This window comes from Salmo salar, chromosome 15, assembly GCF_965601325.2.
Source record: "Salmo salar chromosome 15, fSalSal1, whole genome shotgun sequence".
In the NCBI taxonomy this organism is placed as follows: domain Eukaryota; kingdom Metazoa; phylum Chordata; class Actinopteri; order Salmoniformes; family Salmonidae; genus Salmo; species Salmo salar.
Window position 1 is genome coordinate 75,953,324 of NC_138305.1, and position 12,452 is coordinate 75,965,775.

Here is a 12,452-nt window from a genome sequence, read left to right on the forward strand (position 1 = left end):
AGGCACAGGCAAACATGAAAATAAAAGAAATAGGCTAAGTAAAAAGATATACTCAAAATACTCTGTAAAAAATAAAACACTATCTTGATTAGATAAGTATTCAACCCCGAGTCAATACATGTTAAGAATAATCTTTGGCAGCCATTACAGCAGCGAGTCTTTAGGGGTAAGTCACTAAGAGCTTTGGACACCTGGATTGTACAATATTGGCACTTTTTTGTATTTTGTATTCTTCAAGCTCTGTCAAGTTGGTTGTAGAACATTGCTAGACAACCATTTTCATGTCTTGCCATAGATTTTAAAGCCGATTTAAGTCGAAACTAACCAGGCCACTCAGGAACATACAATGTCATCTTGGGATGCAACTCCAGTGTATATTTGGCCTTGAGTTTTAGCTTAGTGTCACGACTTCCGCCGAGGTCTGCTCCTCTCCTTGTTCGGGCGGCGTTCGGCGGTCGACGTCACCTGGCTTTCTAGCCATCGCTGCTCCATTTTTCATTGTTCCATTTGTTTTGTCTTGTTCCCTGCACACCTGGTTTACATTCCCAATCACACTGCATGTATTTATTCCTCTGTTCCCCCCATGTCTTTGTGTGAAATTGTTTTGTGTTACGTGTTTGAGGTTACGCGCCAGGCTGGTGTTTATGATCCGTGTTATTGCATGTAGTATGTTTATTTTGATATCATTAGCTTTTGTGACTGTGTTTTGCGCTCTGCACTTTTGCTATTGTGGCTGGAGGTTTTGACGCAGTTGCGTCTGTCTGCTGTTTTCTCCTGCTTCAATAAAGTGTGCACCTGTTCACAACTCTCTGCTCTCCTGCACCTGACTTTGCTACCAGTACGCACCCAACACCCTGACAGAATTTCACACCACCCATTGAGTCAGCAGGAGCAGGTACCCCGGTCAGAGGAGTCGAGGAGCGCGTCCGGGAACACTCGGCAATGCTACAACATCTCGGTGCCACGATGGATCGCATTGTCCACTTCGAGGAGTTCACACGCCGCTTCCGGGCCATCTTTGACCATCCGCCCGAGGGTAGAGCGGTGGGGGAACGGCTCTTCCACTTGAGGCAGGGGACGAGGAGCGCCCAGGAGTTCACCCTGGAATTCCGGACCTTGGCCGCCGGAGCAGGATGGAACAACAGGGCCCTTATCGACCACTACCGATGCAGCCTGCACGAGGACGTCCGACGGGAGTTGGCCTGCAGCGAAGCCACCATCACTTTTGACCAACTAGTGGATCTGTCCATCCGGTTGGATAGCCTGCTGGTCACCCGCGACGTCCAGAGAGGGCTCTGTCGGTTCCATCTTCCAGCACCCCCGCTCCGGTGCCCATGGAGCTGGGAGGGGCTACACTTAGGGAGGCTGGAGGAGGGGTCTTCACGGTCACCATCTGTGGCCGCAGCGGGCACACTGCCGGTCGGTCCTTCTGGGAGTCGAGGCAGCAGGCAGGGCACTCTGGCGTCACCCCAGGTGAGTCTGCACCACTCTCATCCAGAGTCCTCTGTTGTCCACCTGTTTGTACCTGTTTGTTTTCCTGAGTTTTCCCCGCATTCCCAGCATAAGGTGATTCAGGCGCGGCTGGGAATTTCAAATCGACAGAGCGTTCACCCTTAGTTTATGGATCCCCATTATTCCTGTGGTTAGACCTTTCCCGGTACACGCTCTGGACAGTCGACCATTAGGGTCCGGGCTAAATCAGGGAGGCCACCATCTCCCTGGCCATGGTGACGCAGGGGGGTCACGAAGAGAAAATCAGTCTCTTCCTCATTGACTCTCCTGTGTTTCCCGTGGTGCTAGGCCTTCCCTGGTTAGCTCATCATGACCCCACCATTTCATGGCAACAGAGAGCTCACACGGGGTGGTCACGAGAGTGCTCGGGGAGGTGTGTTGGGGTTTCCGCTGATGCTACCATGGTGGAAAGTCCAGACCAGGTCTCCACCATGCGCATCCCCCCAGAATATGCTGATTTGGCTTACAGAAGGCGACTCAATTACCACCCCATTGATGGGGGGATTGTGCGATAAATCTCCTGGTAGACGCTGCACTTCCCAGGAGTCACATGTATCCCCTGTCGCAAGCAGAGACTGCGACATGTCTCTGAATCCCTGCGTCAGGGGTACATTCGGTCCTCCATTTCACTCGCCTCCTCGAGTTTCTTTTTTGTGAAGAAGAAGGTGGGAGGTCTCTGCCCGTGCATTGACTATCGAGGTCTCAATCAAATCACGGTGAGGTACAGTTACCCACTACCTCTCATCGCCACGGCAATTGAGTCAATGCATGGGGCGCGCTTCTTCACTAAACTGGATCTCAGGAGCGTGTACAACCTGGTGCGTATCCGGGAGGGAGACGAGTGGAAGACGGCGTTTAGTACCACCTCAGGGCATTATGAGTACCTCGTCATGCCGTACGGGTTGATGAATGCTCCATCAGTCTTCCAATCCTTTGTAGATGAGATTTTCAGGGACCTGCACGGGCAGGGTGTAGTGGTGTATATCGATGACATTCTGATATAGTCCGCTACACGCGCCGAGCATGTGTCCTTGGTGCGCAGGGTACTTGGATGACTATTGGAGCATGACCTGTACGTTAAGGCCGAGAAATGCCTGTCCTTCCAGCAGGCCGTCTCCTTCCTAGGGTATCGCATTTCCACATCAGGGGTGGAGATGGAGAGTAACCGCATTTCAGCCGTGCGTAATTGGCTGACTCCCACCACGGTAAAGGAGGTGCAGCGGTTTTTAGGGTTTGCCAATAACTACCTGAGATTTATCCGGGGTTTTGGCCAGGTGGCGGCTCCCATTACCTCACTGCTGAAGGGGGGTCCTGTACGTCTGCAGTGGTCGGTTGAGGCGGACAGGGCTTTTGGGCACCTAAGAGCTCTGTTTACCTCGGCTCCCGTGCTGGCCCATCCGGATCCCTCTTTGGCGTTCATAGTGGAGGTGGACACGTCCGAGGCTGGGATAGGAGCCGTGCTCTCTCAGATCTCGGGCACGCCACTGAAGCTCCGCCCCTGTGCTTTCTTCTCGAAGAAAGTCAGCCCGGCAGAGCGGAACTATGATGTGGGGGACCGGAAGCTGTTGGCTGTGGTTAGGGCTTTGAAGGCATGGAGACATTGGCTTGAGGGGGCTAAACACCCTTTTCTCATCTGGACTGACCACCGCAACATGGAGTACATCCGGGCAGCGAGGAGAGTGAATCCTCGTCAGGCAAGGTGGGCCATGTTCTTTACCCGTTTTGTGTTTACCCTGTCCTACAGACCAGGTTCCCAGAATATGAAGGCAGACACACTGTCCCGGCTGTATGACACAGAAGAGCGGCCCATGGATCAGACTCCCATACTCCCGGCCTCCTGCCTGGTAGTGCCAGTCGTGTGAGCGGGGCGTCTGTACGTTCCATCTGCTGTCCGTGACCAGTTGATCTATTGGGCCCACACGACACCGTCCTCTGGTCATCCAGGAATCGGTCGGACGGTGCGCTGTCTGACTGGGAAGTACTGGTGGCCCACCTTGGCTAAGGACGTGAGGGTTTATGTTTCCTCCTGCTTGGTGTGCGCCCAGTGCAAGGCTCCTAGGCACCTTCCCAGAGGTAAGTTACAACCCTTACCCATTCCACAATGGCCGTAGTCGCACCTGTCGGTAGATTTCCTGACCGATCTTTCTCCCTCACAGGGTAACACCGCGATCCTGGTCGTTGTGGATCGTTTTTCTAAGTCCTGTCGTCTCCTCCCTTTGCCCGGTCTCTCTATGGCCCTACAGACTGTGGAGGCCTTGTTTACACACGTCTTCCGGCACTACGGGGTGCCTGAGGATATAGTGTCTGATCGGGGTCCCCAGTTCACGTTGATGGTCTGGAAGGCGTTCATGGAACGTCTGGGGGTCTCGGTCAGACTTACCTCAGGTTTTCACCCCGAGAGTAACGGGCAGGTGGAGAGAGTAAACCAGGATGTGGGTAGGTTTCTGAGGTCCTATTGCCAGGACCGGCCGGGGGAGTGGGCAGCGTTCGTGCCCTGGGAAGAGATGGCCCAGAATTCGCTCCGCCACTCCTCCACTAACCTCACCCCCTTCCAGTGTTTATTGGGGTATCAGTCGGTTCTGGCTCCTTGGCATCAGAGTCAGACCGAGGCTCCTGTGGTGGACGACTGATTCCGGCGCGTGGAGGAAACATGGGACGCCGCCCATGTCCACCTTCAGCGCGCTGGGCTGTGCCAGAAATGGGCAAAGACCATCACCGCAGTGAGGCCCCGGTGTTCGCACCGGGGGACTGGGTCTGGCTCTCGACCGGAAACCTGCCCCTCCGCCTGCCCTGCCGGAAGCTGGGCCCGTAGTTTTTGGGGCCATTCAAAGTCCTGAGGAGAGTGAACGAGGTGTGTTACAGGTTACAACTTCCCCCTGATTACCGCATTAACTCCTTGTTCCATGTGTCTCTCCTCAGGTGGTTGGTCCACTCCAGGAATCTGAGTTGCGGGAGGTTCCTCCGCACCTCCTCTGGACATCGAGGGGGCCCCGGCGTACTCCGTTCGTTCCATCCTGGATTCGAGGCGGGGGGCCTTCAGTACCTTGTGGAGTGGGAGGTGTACGGTCCGGAAGAGAGGTGCTGGGTTCCGGTGGCGGATGTGTTGGACCCTGAACTGCTGCGGGAGTTCCACCGTCGCCGGACGGATCGCCCTGCGCCTCGCCCTCCGGGTCGTCCCCGAAGCTGGTGTCGGCGCGCCGCTGGAGCCGCACGTCAATGGGGGGTACTGTCACGACTTCCACCGAAGTCGGCTCCTCTCCTTGTTCGGGCGGCGTTCGGCGTCATCGGCTTTCTAGCCATCGCCGCTCCATTTTTCATTGTTCATTTTTCATTGTTCCATTTGTTTTGTCTTGTTCCCTGCACACCTCCTCTGTTCCCCCCATGTCTTTGTGTGAAATAGTTTTGTGTTACGTGTTTGAGGTTACGCGCCAGGCTGGTGTTTATGATCCGTGTTATTGCACGTAGTATGTTTATTTTGATATCATTAGCTTTTGTGACTGTGTTTTGCGCTCTGCACTTTTGCTATTGTGGCTGGAGGTTTTGACGCAGTTGCGTCCGTCTGCTGTTTTCTCCTGCCTCAATAAAGTGTGCGCCCGTTCACAACTCTCTGCTCTCCTGCACCTGACTTTGCTACCAGTACGCACCCAACACCCTGACACTTATTGTCCTGCTGAAATGTACATTTGTCTCCCAATGTCTGTTGGAAAGCAGACTGAACCAGGATTTGCTCTAGGATTTTGCCAGTGTTTAGCCTTATTCCGTAAAATTTTATTCCCCAAAAATACTCTCTTGCTGATGACATGACGAGCATGTCCATAACATGATGCAGCCACCACCATGCTTGAAAATATGAAGTGGTAACCTTACTTAGTGATGTGTTGTATTGGATTTGCCCCAAACATAATGCTTTGTTTTCAGGACAAAAATCGAATTTCTTTGTCACATTTTTTTCAGTATTACTTTAGTGCCTTATTGCAAACAGGATGCATGTTTTTGAATATTTTTATTAAAATCAAATCAAATTGCATTTGTCACATGCACCGAATACAACACCTTACCGTGAAACGCTTACTTACAAGCCCTTAACCAAAAATGCAGTTCAAGAAATAGAGTTAAGAAAATATTTACTAAATAAACTAAAGTAAAAAATAAAATAACAATGACGAGGCTATAAACAGGGGGTGCGGGGGTATAGGTTAGTCGAGGTAATATGTACATGTAGGTAGGATTAAAGTGACTATGCCTAGATAATAAACAGCGACTACCAGCAGTGTAAAAACAAAGGGGGGGATGTCAATGTAAATAGTCTGGGTGGCCATTTGATTAATTGTTCAGCAGTTTTATGGCTTGGGGGTAGAAGCTGTTAAGGAGCCTCTTGGACCTAGATTTGGCGCTCCGTACCACTTGCCGTGCAGTAGCAGAGAGAGCAGAGCGAATGACTTGGGTGACTGGAGTCTATGACCATTTTTTGGGCCTTCCTCTGACACCGCTTAGTATATACAGTACCAGTCAAAAGTTTGGACGCACCTACTCATTCCAGGATTTTTCTTAATCTTTTACAATTTTCTACATTGTAGAATAATAGTGAAAACATAAACTACGAAATAACACATATGGAATCATGTCGTAACCAAAAAAGTGTTAAACAAATCAAAATATATTTTATATTTGAGATACTTCAAAGTAGCCAACCTTTGCCTTGATGACAGCTTTGCACACTCTTGGCATTCCCTCAACCAGCTTCATGAGGTAGTCACCTGGAATGCATTTCAATTAACAGGTGTATCTTGTTAATTTGTGGAATGTTTTTCCTTCTTAATGCATTTGAGCCAATCAGTTGTGTTGTGACAAGGTAGGGGTGGTATACAGTAGATAGCCCTATTTGGTAAAATACCAAGTCCATATTATGGCAAGAACAGCTCAAATAAGTAAAGAGAAACGACAGTCCAACATTACTTTAAGATATGAAGGTTAGTCAATGTGGAAAATTACAACTTTGAAAGTTTCTTCAAGTGCAGTCGCAAAAACCATCAAGCGCTATGATGAAACTGGCTCTCATGAGGACCGCCACATGAAAGGAAGACCCAGAGTTACCTCTGCTGCAGAGGATAAGTTCATTAGAGTTAACTGTACCTCAGCTTGCAGGCAAACTAAAGGCTTTCACAGAGTTCAAGTAACAGACAACATCAACATCAACTGTACAGAGGAGACTGCGTGAATCAGGCCTTCATGGTCAAATTGCTGCAAAGAAACCACTACTAAAGGACACCAATAAGAAGAAGAGACTTGCTTCGGCCAAGAAACACGAGCAATGGACATTAGACCAGGGGAAATCTGTCCTTTGGTCTGATGAGTCCAAATTTTAGATTTTTGGTTCCAACCGCCGTGTCTTTGTGAGACGCAGAGTACGTGAACAGATGATCTCCACATATGCGGTTCCCACCGTGAAGCATGAAGGTGGAGGTGTAATGGTGTTTTGCTTGTGACACTGTCTGTGATTTATTTAGAATTCAAAGCAGACTTAACCAGCATGGCTACCACAGCATTCTGCAGCGATACGCCATACCATCGGTTTTGCGCTTAGTGGGACTATCATTTGTTTTTCAACAGGACAATGACCCAAAACACACCTTCAGGCTGTGTAAGGTCATTGTATGTGTGGGGTACAGAGATAGGGTAATCATTCAAACACCACGTTAACCACTATTATTGCAACTTATGTGACTTGTTAAGTACATTTTTACTCCTGAACGTGTTTAGGTTTGCCATAACAAAGGGGTTGAATTGACTCAATACATTTCAGCTTAATTTTTTTAATTAGTTTGTAAACATTTCTAAAAATGTAATTCTACTTTTACATTGTGGGGTATTGTGTGTAGATCATTGGAACAAAATCTCAATTTAATCCATTTTAAATTCAGGCTGTAACAAAATAATGTGGAAAAAGTCAAGGTGTGTGAATAATTTCTGAAGGCACTGTATATACAGAGGAAATTAAAGAACAGTTAAAAAAAATAGAAAAATAACCGGCGGACAGGGGTGGAAAATATTGACAGAGGGAGGTGGCATTATGTCATAAAAGGATGACATTTAATTGGGGATCTTTGTTTGTCTATGACATTACAAATACGGGTGCATTGTAGAGCTTTGTTTGTCTATGACATCAAACATTCCACGGGTGGTTTGGATCCCAGATGATGATTCAGACCATTGGACCTGGCAGAGGACACTCACAAACTGGTAAGTTCTCATAGCTGTTCATATCTGACTTTTTTCCCTCTTTGATATGCCAGTAAGGTAGAATTCTAAAGACAATCAACTTAATGTTGCGATCTTCATACTGTCAAAATATCCAATGGGTAATTGACAGCCATTCAAATACCAATAGTATTTTCTCCTACCAATAGTATTCCATCTCTATTGCACTCCACAGTGCCCTATTCTCTCCTACCAATAGTATTCCATCTCTATTGCACTCCACAGTGCCCTTTCCCACCTGGACAAAAGGAACACCTACGTAAGAATTTGGTTAGTTGACTACAGCTCAGCGTTCAACACCATAGTGCCCTCAAAGCGCATCACTAAGCTCACACCTCCCTCTCCCTCTGCATCTGGATCCTGGACTACCTGATAGGCCGCCCCCAGGTGGTAAGGGTAGGCAACAACACATCTGCCACGCCAGGGCTTCTTTGCTCCATGATCCCCTCCTGTACTCCCTGTTCACCCAGAACTGCGTGGCCACGCAAGTCTCCAACACCATCATTAAGTTTGCCGACGACACAACGGTGGTAGGCCTGATCAACGATGAGACAGGCTATAGGGAGGAGGTCAGAGACCTGGCAGTGTGGGGCCAGGACAACAACCTCTCCCTCAATATGAGCAAGACAAAGGAGCTGATCGTGGACTACAGGAAAAGGAGGGCCGAGCATGCCCCCATTCACATCGACACGGCTGTAGTGGAGTGGGTCGATAGCTTCAAGTGCCTTGGGGTCCACATCACTAACAAACTATCATGGTCCAAACACACCAAGACAGTCGTGAAGAGGGCTCGACAATGCCTATTCCCCCTCAAGAGACTGAAAAGATTTGGCATGGGTCCTTAGATCCTCAAAATGTCCTACAGCTGCGCTATCGAGAGCATCCTGACTGGTTGCATCACCACTTGGTATGGCAACTGCTGGGCATCCGACCGAAAGGCGCTACAGAGGGTAGTGCGTATGGCCCAGTACATCACTGTGGCCAAGCTTCCTGCCACCCATGAGCTCAATACCGGTGGGGTCAGACGAAGGCTCTAAAAATTATCAAAGACTCCAGCCACCCCAGTCATACTATTCTCTCTGCTACCGCACGGCAAGCGGTACCGGAACATGAAGTTTAGGTCTGAAAGGTTCCTTAAAAGCTTCTACCCCCAAGCCGTAAGACTGCTAAACAGTTAATCAAATGGCTACCCGGACTATTTGCATTGACCCCCTTTTTTACGCTGCTGCTACTCGCTGTTTATTATCTATGAATAGTCACGTTACCCCCACCTACCACACTTCGTGTTCCCGTACCTCAATTATCTCGACTAACCTTTACTTGCCCACATTGACTCGGTACCCCCTGTATATAGCCTTATTATTTTGTGTTACTTTAAAAAATAACTTGAGTTTATTATTTGTAATTTCTTTTAGCAAATATTTTCATACTTTAAAACAACTCTGCATTGTTAGTTAAGGGCTTGTAAGTAAGCATTTCACGGTAAGGTCACACCTGTTGTATTCGGCGCATGTGACAAATAACATTTGATTTATTGAAGAATAGGCTATATATTTGCTTTCTTTTAACCTAAGATTTTGCCGGCCACCTACCCGATTTTAAATATTATATTTTCTGACCTTAACCCGCGGGGTCATGAGTTAACCCGCACATCACTAGAGCTTCCCTCTATCATTGATAATAAAGGCCTAGTATGCTAGTATGAGTGACAAGTGACTTTCAAAATCATTGATGTCGATTCATATTTATCTTTCAGTCGTGGAATACATTCATAATGAGAAAGCATTTGGATAGGGAGGCAATGGAGGTCATGTTTTTCCAGGAGAGGATTTGGGTTGACGAGCAAATTGATAACCTCCAGGTTCTTGTAATGAGTTAACTGGATAAAAGAGTCAATAGATTACAAAAGGAATGGAGGAAGGAAGATAAAAGAATGAGAGAAACGGTGCAGAAAAGCAAAAAACCTCAAACAGAATGGGTAATAATCAGTGATAATGGGAGAAAGAGACATTTTCTGAGATTCAGGAGATAATTTTGGAAAAAGACAAGGATGTTCAGAAGGAAAATAAGGTAAAGAGTGGGAAAATGAAGAATGGATAGAGGATGATTAAGGAGTGCTTGCAGGAGTGGGAGATCTAAATGTCTAAAAGAAAAGGGAAGACCAAAAAACACATGACCAGAAAATACATGAAGTGTCATGGAAGATCTGGAAAGGCACAAGGAAGAGATGGGACAGAAAAGTGATAGCAATAAAATGGAGGAGAAAGACTTGTCAAGTGACAGTGAAGTTACGAAAAAAGAGAAGGAAGTGATGGGTGAGAGAAATGAAGAGGAAATAATCTTGAGAAAATAGGAAGTTCAGAAGGAAAATAAAAACTAAGACGGAGAGGAGGAAAATGGAGAACAATGGCAACATTGAAAATGACAAAATGAAAGGGCCTTCGAGAGAGGAAGAGAGGTGGAGACAGGAGAAAACTAGAGGAGAAATAATTGAAAATGAGCAGAGGATGAAAGAGGAGAGCCTTTGTGGAGGGAGAGAGAAGAGGAAAATGGAGAGGAAGCAGAGAATTTCAGGAAAGGGTGAGGGAGATGGATGAAACATTTTAAATATCTAAAAGAAAAAGTGACACTGAAGATCTGAACAAGGAATTCGTGAGAGTTAAAAAGGACGACAAACAAAAGAAAATCACAAGAAAGTTCAAAGGAACAGAAAGTCAAAGTAGACGTTAAAGTACAGTCGTAGCCAAAAGGTTTGAGAATGAAACAAATATTAATTTCCACATAGTTTGCTGCTTCAGTGTCTTTAGATATTTTTGTCAGATGTTACTATGAAGTATAATTACAAGCATTTCATAAGTGTCTAAGGCTTTTATTGAGAATTACATTTAGTTGATGCAGAGTCAATATTTGCAGTGTTAACCCTTCCTTTTCAAGACCTCTGCAATCCACCCTGGCATGCTGTCAATTAACTTCTGGGCCACATCCTGACTGATGGCAGCCCATTCTTGCATAATCAATGCTTGGAGTTTGTGGGGTTTTGTTTGTCCACCCGCCTCTTGAGGATTGACCACACATTTTCAATACGGTCTGGGGAGTTTCCTGGCCAGGGACCCAAAATATTGATGTTTTGTTCCCCGAGCCACTTAGTTATCACTTTTACCTTGTGGCAAGGTGCTCCATGATGCTGGAAAAGGCACTGTTCATCACCAAACTGTTCCTGGATGGTTGGGAGAAGTTGCTCTGGGAGGATGTGTTGGTACCATTCTTTATTCATGGATGTTTTCTTTGGCAAAATTGTGAGTGAGCCCACTCCCTTGGCTGAGAAGCAACCTCACACATGAATGGTCTCAGGATGCTTTACTGTTGGCATGACACAGGACTGATGGTAGCGCTCACCTTGTCTTCTCCGGACAAGCTTTTTTTCCGGATGCCCCAAACAATCGGAAAGGGGATTCATCAGAGAAAATGACTTTACCCCAGCCCTCAGCAGTCCAATCCCTGTACCTTTTGCAGAATATCAGTCTGTCCCTGATGTTTTTTCTGGAGAGAAGTGGCTTCTTTGCTGCCCTTGACACCAGGCCATCCTCCAAAAGTCTTTGCCTCACTGTACGTGCAGATGCACTCACACCTGCCTGCTGCCATTCCTGAGCAAGCTCTGTACTGGTGGTGCCCCGATCCCGCAGCTGAATCAACTTTAGGAGACGGTCCTGGCGCTTGCTGGTCTTTCTTGGGTGCCCTGAAGCCTTCTTCACAACAATTGACCCGCTCTCCTTGAAGTTCTTGATGATCCGATAAATGGTTGATTTAGGTGCAATCTTACTAGCAGCAATATCCTTGACAGTGAAGCCCTTTTTGTGCAAAGCAATGACGGCACGTGTTTCCTTGCAGGTAACCATGGTTGACAGAGGAAGAACAATGATTCCAAGCACCACCCTCCTTTTGAAGCTTCCAGTCTGTTATTCGAACTCAATCAGCATGACAGAGTGATCTCCAGCCTTGTCCTCGTCAACACTCACACCTGTGTTAACGAGAGAATCACTGACATGTCAGCTGGTCCTTTTGTGGCAGGGCTGAAATGCAGTGGAAATGTTTTTTGGGGATTCAGTTCATTTGCATGGCACTTTGCAATTAATTGCAATTCATCTGATCACTCTTCATAACATTCTGGAATATATGCAAATTGCCATCATACAAACTGAGGCAGCAGACTTTGTGAAAATGAATATTTGTGTCATTCTCAAAACTTTTGGCCACGACTGTAGACAAGCAAAAGAAGAGTGCAACGAGGACATGTTCATGCAAGAGCTAGAGCTACTGGGAAGTGGGATGGATGGTGGAATGAAGCACAGGGGAGCAGATGGTAAAAAGGACAAGCAAAGAAATCATGAAAGAAAAAAAGAAACTAAATGCAACAAGATATGATAAAAAAGGTAGACACAAGTAAAAGAAGAGACTGACAAGAAGACCAAGAGGAGATGCTGAAGACCGATTTAGAGCCCTTTATCGGTCAGGACATGCTTAACAACTTTGACAACTGGGGCTTTATAGGCACACCAGAAACTGAGCACTGACTAGCAGTGTAAGTCAGAAACTACACTTGACAAGCTGAAAAAGAAGAGACCAATACAAATCTAATCAAGAAGAGAAAAGGAAACAAAAACATCTTAAAGTCCTGGACGCGG